The sequence below is a fragment of the Sinocyclocheilus rhinocerous genome, unplaced genomic scaffold (genome assembly GCF_001515625.1).
Source record: "Sinocyclocheilus rhinocerous isolate Xijiao unplaced genomic scaffold, SAMN03320098_v1.1 scaffold1179, whole genome shotgun sequence".
NCBI lineage: Eukaryota > Metazoa > Chordata > Actinopteri > Cypriniformes > Cyprinidae > Sinocyclocheilus > Sinocyclocheilus rhinocerous.
The window spans coordinates 162,241-173,153 of NW_015664997.1; the positions used below are offsets into that span (position 1 = coordinate 162,241).

The 10,913-nt window shown below is 35.8% G+C and overlaps 1 protein-coding gene across 1 annotated transcript in view; it reads left to right on the forward strand.

The window, feature by feature from the left end:
* LOC107730687 (transforming growth factor beta receptor type 3-like) overlaps nt 1-10,913 on the forward strand; it is a 140,371-nt gene that overhangs the window by 30,630 nt on the left and 98,828 nt on the right. The gene's annotated exons all lie outside the window — the stretch shown is intronic.

The following is a 10,913-nucleotide window of genomic DNA, read 5'->3' on the forward strand; positions in this document are numbered from 1 at the left end:
ACTTTACATTGTAGCAAAGTGTCATTTCTTCAGTGTTGTCACATGAAAAGATATAATAAAATATTTACAAAAATGTGAGGATTTGGATGTGAGTTACAGAAGGATAAGCAGTGCAGGTCTAGTGATTACAGATAAAAACACAAGTAGGGAGAATATTGTGTTCATTAAAATTGCTTGATGTAGCTTCACAGAGCCTGGGAATTTCATAGAGCAGGAAAGAGGCAGAAGGTTTGGAGGATTGGACACAATCCCTTATTCAATATGGGAACAAAGATTTGTTTCCTTATGGTTTATGTAGATTGAGTCCACCATTCTGAATCTGTGACCCCTCGGAGCCTACATCCACCTCTGTTCCCATTTACTGTCATGAGCCCTGACTTACTGTGCTTTAATTTAATTAAAAACATATTCTTTAATGTTTTGCTGCACATGATCAGGTTTCAGGTTGTAACATAACTCAGCATGAACATTGTTTTTGTCTAAGGTGTGTCTGAATATACAGATGATGCATTTAATGTTAACATGAATTGGCACTCACAAACCGTTTTGCCATGCGATTTATTGTATTTAAAGTGAAACACAATATTTAATGAGAAAAAATTTAGGATGGGGCTTGAGTTTATGTGTTGCGAATTGAATGGATTGTAAAAAATGACAGGGTTTGTTTTTACATAGTTATTACGTAGTTCTTACATAGTAATATTATGATTAGTAATACAATGTGACTGGAAAACATATGCAGATAGACATTGTTTTAAATAACGTGCGCGTAATGATTGATAAGTTCAAGAACATGTATTAAGACTATATAGCAGGGGTTCTCAAAGTTTACATTCAGAGGTCCGAATCTGAATTCTCATCAACGTCAAAAGGTCTGAAATAATTGTTATTACATGATAATAAACATGCTTATAACTTTATATAACAATGCAAATGTGCTAATTATCATATTCATTATGTCATGAAGTCATACTTGCGTTCAGTGGCGTGCACAGGGAGAGGGGGAGGGAGGGGATTACGGCCGGGTAGTGCACATTCTGAGTTATCTAGGACCGCGATTTCTACCGAGGGGACCTCGTAACGAAACTTGTCCCCTGCCCCTCCAGAGGTCTGTGCACGCCACTGCATTAGTTTACTCTCTGAACTGTTACATACAGTACTGCATTTTTATACAAATAAATGCCCAATAAATCAGTTCTCATTTACATATTTTCTGTTTCTGAAATAGTATTTCAATGTAACCTGCACTTCAACTGAATTGCAAAAATCTTGAATTATAACAGCAATACGCTGTTATACAGCAGTGAATTCGGTTATTTTATATATCATGCAGCACAAATGTCCATCTGTGTAACAAACTATGTGCACATTTACAGGCGAACTACATTCATGTTCATAAGCCCAGACAGTCAACAGTGATAGGTTTTTGGAAACGCTGTTTTGTACTCATTCATTCACAAGTCTGTTGCGGTTCGGTACATTCTGAGTTATCTAGGACCGTGATTTCTACCGAGGGGACCTCGTAACGACACTTGTCCCCTGCCCCTCCAGAGGTCTGTGCACGCCACTGCATTAGTTTACTCTCTGAACTGTTACATACAGTACTGCATTTTTATACAAATAAATGCCCAATAAATCAGTTCTCATTTACATATTTTCTGTTTCTGAAATAGTATTTCAATGTAACCTGCACTTCAACTGAATTGCAAAAATCTTGAATTATAACAGCAATACGCTGTTATACAGCAGTGAATTCGGTTATTTTATATATCATGCAGCACAAATGTCCATCTGTGTAACAAACTATGTGCACATTTACAGGCGAACTACATTCATGTTCATAAGCCCAGACAGTCAACAGTGATAGGTTTTTGGAAACGCTGTTTTGTACTCATTCATTCACAAGTCTGTTGCGGTTCGGTCAGCTGAATGTGCTGCTAACTCTGTCGGTCGAGAAAAACCTCGCGCTTGCGGGACGAAACCGGTGACATTATTCTACTAGATGAATTTATCCAAAATGTCGCTAGTTGCTATGTGCTTTTTCTTACAAAAAAAGTCGGTAAACACTGCAACACTGGTTTGTGCGCGCCTGTTTGTGTGCCACGGAATACGAAGTACGAAGTGGAGGCGGGTCCGGATCGAATTCCCTCCAGTCCGGTCTTTGAGAAGGGCTGCTATATAGGGTTGTTGTTTTTTTTCTTCTTGACTTTTACAATCAGGAGCAATGAGAATCAAAAATATTGATGTTTTTGTGTGTGGTAAATAAGAGAGTTTATGTGTTTCCATTTGGAAATGCTGTACTGTATAAGATTTAATTTTATGGCAATGAGAGATTGACATCACTTCCTGTGCCCTACTGCAGGCCCTTGGCCTGTTACCAAAAGTGCTAGGAATCAGGTATTATTCTTGGAAGTTTCAGTTTAAGTGAGCACTTTAGAAGTAATTTGAGTACCCTCAATGCCAGAAATGTTCTTGTTTTGAATTTCTACAAGAGCATTTCCTGCCTCTTTTAACTCTTCGCCATGTTTCACTCACTCTCTAAATTCAGTAAAGTGTCTGATAAACTACTTCTGTTGTTCTTTCTGAATCAATTACCATGCTCAAACGCTGCTATGAGTACCTGTTTGTGTGTGGTAAATAAGAGAGTTTATGTGTTTCCATTTGGAAATGTTGTACTCTATAAGATTTAATTTTATGGCAATGAGAGATTGACATCACTTCCTGTGCCCTACTGCCAAAAGTGCTAGGAATCAGGTATTATTCTTGGAAGTTTCAGTTTAAGTGAGCACTTTAGAAGTAATTTGAGTACCCTCAATGCCAGAAATGTTCTTGTTTTGAATTTCTACAAGAGCATTTCCTGCCTCTTTTAACTCTTCGCCATGTTTCACTCACTCTCTAAATTCAGTAAAGTGTCTGATAAACTACTTCTGTTGTTCTTTCTGAATCAATTACCATGCTCAAACGCTGCTATGAGTACCTGCGGTTTGAGATAACCCTCTGTTATTTTACCCTGAAGATTTAATCTGCGTCAAAGCAGAAATAGTTCTCAGAAGAGCTGTGGACATAAAAGCAAACTGTTGCGTATTATAAGTGAAGTGAGAGGGAGATGCCAGTATCCCACTCCACATTCTGCTGTCTGTTAAAGCAATACTTAACCCAAAAATGAAAAGTCTTCATTTACTTTCCCTCATATCATTCCGAACCTGTGTGAGTGTTCTTCTGTGGAAAGCAAAAGGAGAAGCTTTGAAGACTGTGCTGGTTGCTCTTTTCCACCAAATTACAATGAATGGTGACTGAGGCTTTCAAGTTTCAAAAATTATACAAAAGACCATAAAATAACCATAAAGGTGGTCTGGCTACTTTGTGCTATATTACCAGTATACAATAGCTTTGTGTGTGGAACAGCTTGAAAATAATGTTATTTAGGCCTACTGAAAATCTGCACATCCTCCCTTACTTTCCTTGACATGTTCTTGAGAGTGAAGTAACAATGTCAAGTTTGTGTAGAAATCGTTAATTTGAGACTTGTAAAATAATCAGTTGATCAAGTTCATACAACTGGTCTGCAATTGATTCATTCATGAAACATGTCATTTCAAACTTGTATGACGGTCTTTCTTGTCTGGAACACAAAGAAGATATTTGGAAAAATGTCTCTTCAATGGGTCCAGTGTTGTTTAGATCTTAGATCTAACATTCTTCAATATATATCATTCGTCAATCAATTTTTTTGGTGAGCTGTCTCTTTAAAAGGTGGTTTAGTCATCACACAAAGACTTCAGAAGACTTATATGGTGCACAAGTCACATGTACTACTTTTATGACACTTTATTGGTGCTTTTACTCCTTTGTATAGCCTGAAATATTCAGTTCCCATTCATTGTAATTGTATGGAAAAGAGCAACCAGCACAATCTTCAAAATGTCTACTTTTGGAATCCACAGAAGAAAGTAAGTTTGAAACAACAGTGATGGAGCTTTCATTTTGTTGTGAACTATTCCTTTAAAGCTTTTAGGGTAACGGTATGAACATTTCTCACGGTACTGATCACGGTTATCAGTATTATCACGGTATTGTTAAAATGTGCTGGAAATGTTCAAAAAGTACTGACACACAAATAATTTCACCAAGTTTTACATTTAAAATCAACAAACAACAAATAAAATGAGTTTTTGTTTGCATAACTAAAACAATAACATTGCCAATGATGTCCGGATTTTAAATGACAACATGACTGACAACAGTTTATCTAATAGCATGTTCAAATATCTAATGTAATAAAACTGTGTTTTATGCTTCAGGGCTCCAGACTCATTCTTCCCACTGGTCGCTCTTTTGCGACTAACTTTCTCAGTTGATCACACCAGCACATAATTTGGTCGCAATATTTTTATTTTTAGGGATTAATCAATGCATGCTGATGAACTTTTATCATAGTTTATAGTTATATGAAAACGAAAGTGGTTAACATTCAACCCCTTCTTTTTCATCAGTATTATTTGTGATTTAAATTTTGTGAACGGGAGTTTACCATCATGTTATTAAGCCATGCTTCGGATTAGGGCTGGACAATAATTCAATATCAATATGTATCGCGATATAATTTTTTTCAATAACGGTGATATGATTTTTAAACACATTTCCAATGAAAAAACTAGCTTACAAAACGGTTATTAACAAAAACGAATATGACGAGGCATGGCATACACCACATGCTGTATTATATACCGACTAATAAATTACAGAACGTTTAGCAAACACTGAGGAATCACAAGTAAAAAGTACATTTAAATATTTACTAGTGATGCACCAAAATGTTTTTCCCAAAACTTAAATAAAAAGTTTAATTTAGCTGAAAACTGAAACCAAAAATAAAGTTTACTTTGTATTCAAGTAATTAATCAAATTTATTTAATAATCACCACTGAAAAGTCATTATATTATTATATAAAATTAGTATATAAAAATTTAAATGCAGTTTATTTGTTATTTATTTTTATAAACTGTTTTTAATTTGTTGTTGAAATATAAACATTTAAATGGTGGCTGTAATAAAAAAAATATTTTCATGACAGATTTATGCAAACATACATTAAATAATGAAGACAACAGGTTAAGTAAAATATAATGAATATGTAATATACACATAGTTAGTGAAATTCTCTCTAGGGTTATTTTTTTATAAGGTGTTTATTGAATGGTTTCCTGAGGTAACTGTAATGTCATGTGAGATGTTGTATACAAGCTGTTTTATTGACATCTCTCTGCGGTTGAAATACTGATTGAGCGATTACATGACACATGATACATTTCAGTAATTTGTATTGTTTCTTTCAACATACCTTTGGATGTTCATTCATGTTTATTGTGTGCTGTAACCCATAGTGGTAACACTGTACAATAAGGTTGTATTAGTTAACGTTAGTTAAAGGGTTAGTTCACCCAAAAATGAAAATTAGCCTGTGTTTTACTCACCCTCGAAGCATCCTAGGTGTATATGAATTTCTTCTTTCAGACGAATCCAGTCGGAGTTATATTAAAAATTGTCCTGGCTATTCCAAGCTCTATCATTTCAGTCAGCGGGTGTTGCAGTTGAACAGTCCACAAGTCGTCAAATAAAGCGCACGCATCCATAATAAAACGTGCCTCACATGGCTCCGGGGGTTTAAATTTTGTGAACGGGAGTTCCTCTTTTGCTATGTTATAAGCCGGGCTTCGGATGCTTTCACTTTCGAATTCTCGATCTTGTTGTCACTGTTTTGCTTACATACATCTACACACCTTTCACTTTTTAAGACTAAAACAAAATATGGATTCATTGTTATTATTAATTAAAAAGCACAACAACAATAAAACAGTAGGATACAATGACAAACTAGCTTACAAAACGTTTATTAACAAAAACGAATAAGATGAGGCACGGCAAACACCACATGCTGTATTATATACTGACTAATAAATTACAGAAATTTTAGCAAACACTGAGGAATCAAATAAATAAAAAAGAAAATAATAAAATAGAGTCTCCATAGCATAACGTGAGGTAAACAGCAAAGATAACAAGCTTTTTAAAATGAAAACAAAAAGAAAAGTAAAACTAAACTTGCTGACGGGGACAGTGCTTTTGTTTCCCACAAGAATACCAACATGTTCACCTTCTCTGGTTTAAGAAGTGGTGTTTTACTTTACTTTAGCTTGAAAACCATTAATCGTTTCCTCAATATTCGCATCATTTTTGCTGCGCGCACCTTCGCGCTCCTGCTGATGCTGCGAGTATAAACCAGGCTCTATAGAGCTGCGCAGTTCAAACGAGTAGCGCGGTTTCGTTATGCTTTCAATTTCGTTGGATGTTTCTCATATGCAACAGAAATGGCAGCGCTTATGAGTTGAACAACGCGGTGGTCGCGCCAGTGCCACCGCACACAAAATTTAGTCGCACAGGCAGAAAAAATGGTCGCAAAATGCAACCATTTGGTCGCAGTCTGGAGCCCTGAGTCATCAAATAAAGAGCGCACATCCATAATAAAACGTGCCTCACACGGCTCCGGGGGGTGAATATAGGCCTCCTGTAGTGAATCCATGTGTTTTTGTAAGAAAATATCCATATTTCAAACGTAATAAACACTTTTCTCTCACTTCCAGTATCTGTCATACGTGGAAGCCGTATGATACAAATCGTTGCAAATCAACTTTACAGAAAATTAAGTTTCTACAATATTTAGTAGTAGCTTATCAGTGGTGACTGTCAGTTTATGTACATATGGCAGAAATGTACGGAAAAATCAATTAAAAACGTAATCAAACAGACGATGAACACTATAACAGCAATTATTAAAAGTGAACTGATTCACAGAGACAATTCAGCATTATAACAAATTATAAGGTCTGAGAATAAAAAATAAGGACTAGAGCCAGCTTTTTAGGGCTGTTGGGGTGCAACATACACAAAAAGTTGGGAAACACTGTAATATAAAAAAAAATAGCCTTGAGATGGAGAAGATGGATCAGTGCCAAAGTTTTTTCCGTTCTTTGTCCTTTGCCCCTATGCAGCATCAGACAGCCTCATTTGTCCTTCCAGATAAGGACAGACCATTGGTCCGAGAAAATGTAATAAAATATGGATGACATATTTCACTCACAGTTTTTTTCTTTAATAAATATATTGTTTTATAGTCCTCAAAAAAAAAATTAGTGTTTTTCTAAATAATTTGAAAGAATAATCCTACCTCATCAATTCAGAATAAAACTGTCCCCCAGAAGGCCCATTTTAAAAATAAATACCTTTATTTAAATATACATTATTGATAATGGATGTATTGAAAGCATACAGGTTCATTTTGTCTCATGGGATTTTTAATGGTATGTCGCATGGTTTCAAAACATCCTTCTCCTCAGTATGGGAAGACACTTTTGTTTATGGCCTCTGATTTAATTTCTATTTTTGTTGGAAAATCACACAACAAATGCTCAGCTTCCCTCTATTATTCTCCAAATCATCCGTATTTTCTTCTCTGAAGTACTTCGTCTTGTGAGCCCTTTCCCCTAAGCAGTTAAATAAAGAAACTACATGGCTGCCCAATAAGAGCTGTAATCTTTTGGCCGTCTTCCATACTTTGGTTGGCTGGTGCTTGCTATTCCTCTGTTCACTCTGTGAAGGAAAAAGTGAGTTTGAGTGATCTCAGACATTGGTGAGGGACGGAGGCGTGATGCCGTTGGTTAGACAGGCAACAAACTCCGTTCCGCTGGGAGGAAGAGGAGGTAGTGGAGGAGGATGGAGTACTGAAGTCACACATGGGACTGTTAACCTCTTTATCTGTGATTTAAAAACCTTTCATTCTTGATCTACGTGTTCTACCAAAATGGCTGTTCCTATTAGAGCACATCAAAGTGCAGTTTGCTTGTGCAACAAGTTGACGTCAAGGGTTATGTGAGCCCGATAGAGCCTGCAGAAAGGGAAAAAAAAAACAGAAATTCATAGGTCGTCCGAGCCCTGAATGCTGCTCACTAAGGCTGCATTTATTTGATCAAAAAGTAAATTAGTAATACTGTGAAATATTACAATAATTTAAAAGAACTTTTTTTTCTCTATATGGAAATAAGTAAGCAGGATTTTCTTCAAAGGTGTACCTTTTGTGTTGCATGCAAGGAAGTGAGTCAGATTTAGAATCTGTCTTTACATAACACTTTGTTTACCTGAATACATACATGTGCCAATGTCTGAAGAGAGGAATCTCTCTCTCTCTCTCTCTCTCTCTCTGTCTCTCACACACACACACACACACACACACACACACACACACACACACACACACACACACACACACACACACACACACACACACACACGCTATAATAGTTTCCAAATGTTTTTTTCTGATCATTATCGCAGTGTGGTTGTGTGTTTGTCGTCTTGGAGCTGAAATGTGAGTAGTGTGTGTCTCTGTGGACAGAGAGAGAAAGAGAGACCTGCAAGAGAACTTCAACCTCAAGCTTTCTCACGGGAGATTACATCCTCAGGAAAAGAGTTTGTGCGTTTACATGTGTCACTCAGTGCGGTTGAGGAATGTGAGCATCCTTGCGTTTCGCAATCAGTCAGACACCTCTAAGTGCTGTTGACTATATATTCAGGCAGGGTCAGGGTTTATGACGTACGGTATGATGTCAGACACATTTACTGATATGACAACTACCCTCCAGTGGCCTTGTGTGAAGTGTCCGTCGGGGTAATTTATGTGTTGGGGAAAGATTAGTTGTGTGCAATTATTTATTTATTTATTTATTGCATTAAATTATGCATGTAAATGCCCTTTATATCCGTGACGTGCAAGAGCCACATGTAGTATGCTAATATGTACGATAATTTTATATTTATAGTGAAATTTAATGAGCAAAATAAACTTTAAAAAAAGTGGGGAAAAATGAACTGACAGTTTTTATTCAGAAGCAGCTGTGATAGAAATATATCACATTTTTTATAATGGGTTTATGTGACTATTGTTTAGGTTCACTTAAAGTTGTAATATTTTAATGTTCTGCAATTGTTAACAAATTATAAATAAAATATCTTATAATTTATGCATGACTTTTAATCATGGCTATAATTACTAAGTTTAGAAATTGAAAACAAAAATCCATTTAATAGAGGCATCAGTATCAGTATTGGCATCAGTCTTCATTCATAGTACTTTAAATACTGTCTTTGTTTTTTCCACATTAATTTGGAGATTTAGTTTGGAGATTTAAAATATATTATGATTACAAATTTTAAAGGTTAGAATTAATTACAAAAACCTGTGTGATTTAATTAATAAACACTTGAATAATGTATGAAAATTTGAGCATGGTTTTAAGTTGACCAATCAAAGTTTGGAAAATTATTTCTTTTCAGTCTGAAATGAGCCAACACTTACTTTACTGCTGAAATCACAATTATATGTAATTTGTACAAATTAAATGTTAATATTACTCAAAATCCACCGATCCACAAATAACAAACTGTCTGTGTTATTATTACTAAAATAAATACTTGAGTTTGCTAAAAATTACTTAATTAGTAATAATGATTTGCTCTCTCTTTTTAGTTGGATCAACTTATTCCAGTTAATAAGATGATTAGATAATTAGATAATAAGTATTTTTTTATTCAATTATCAGAATAGTTTTTATGTGACACAGTTTAAATTAAATGGAATGAATAGTTTCCCCACTGTATCTTTTTTTCTTTGAGACTCATTGGAGACACACTGGCTTTACTGTCTGAGTCTGCTCATCTTTAGCGGCTGATGGGTAAATGCAATCATCCCATGGTCCGTTGGTTTCTCTTGGCAGGAGAGACATAAGCATACCTGTAGGGACCTCTGTCTGCAAGTTCAACACACACACACACACGCACTCACCCTCATGGGTCCTTCATCTACTAGATTTGGTTGCTGATTACCTCTGAGCTCGAGAGAAACATTCTTCATTCATTCTCCCCTGTGATCTTGCTGCCATTTGGCATGTCTGTGTTTAAAGTTGACCTTCAGCTAGAAGGTGCACATCTTATTAAAGCACAACCTAAACATAAATGTGGATCTAATGACCTGCGGTGAATTAGACCAGACAAGTCTTGAACTGCACCTTGAACCTTTCGCCATCATTTCAATGTAGGGGCCAAGAGGGTCATGTTTAACATTCATCACCAGTGGCTGAACAGTATCATTAGGTGCTGTTATCTTCACACAGTGCTTGTGCTTTTCTCCTCATTATTCCATGATCTCTTTCTGTGTTGTGTTTCAAGGTCATGGCTCAGAGCGTGTGCTGCTTGTTTCTGTGGTAACACAGTATCACTGCTTGTTTCTGTGGTAACAGTCCCACTGACCTCCTCGAATGTGGGCCAATTAGAGGAGTCTCTGACATAGGAGGGCACTACCGTGTGAAGCCTTTTTGCTTTCTGAAAGTGATTAAGAGGATAAATCTTCCCATTTAGGGAGAGAGAGAGAAGATTATAGAGACTGTGGAGGCTATTGAAGAGGACAGATGGGTAGGAGTCTTGGTAATGAGCAGAAAGTATATTATAGTCTAAAGCTTACAGTACTTTCTGGTACACTATACTTTTTTCTCATTACCAAGACAATAATAATTCTAATAACCCAGAAATTCAATACATATATTATATAATATAAACACCTGAAAAACACTTTATTTTATTTGTATTTTTTCTATATTGTATTTATTTGTGCTGTTGCATTTAGTTTGATTATTTGTTATTTTCATTATTTTTATTTGACCGTAGTCCTTTTTTCCCTGAACATAGCACATACCGAACCAAACCAAACCATGACCCTAAAACCATGAACCGAACTGTGAGCAATCTGAACCGTTACACCCCTAACATATATATATATATATATATATATATATATATATGTATC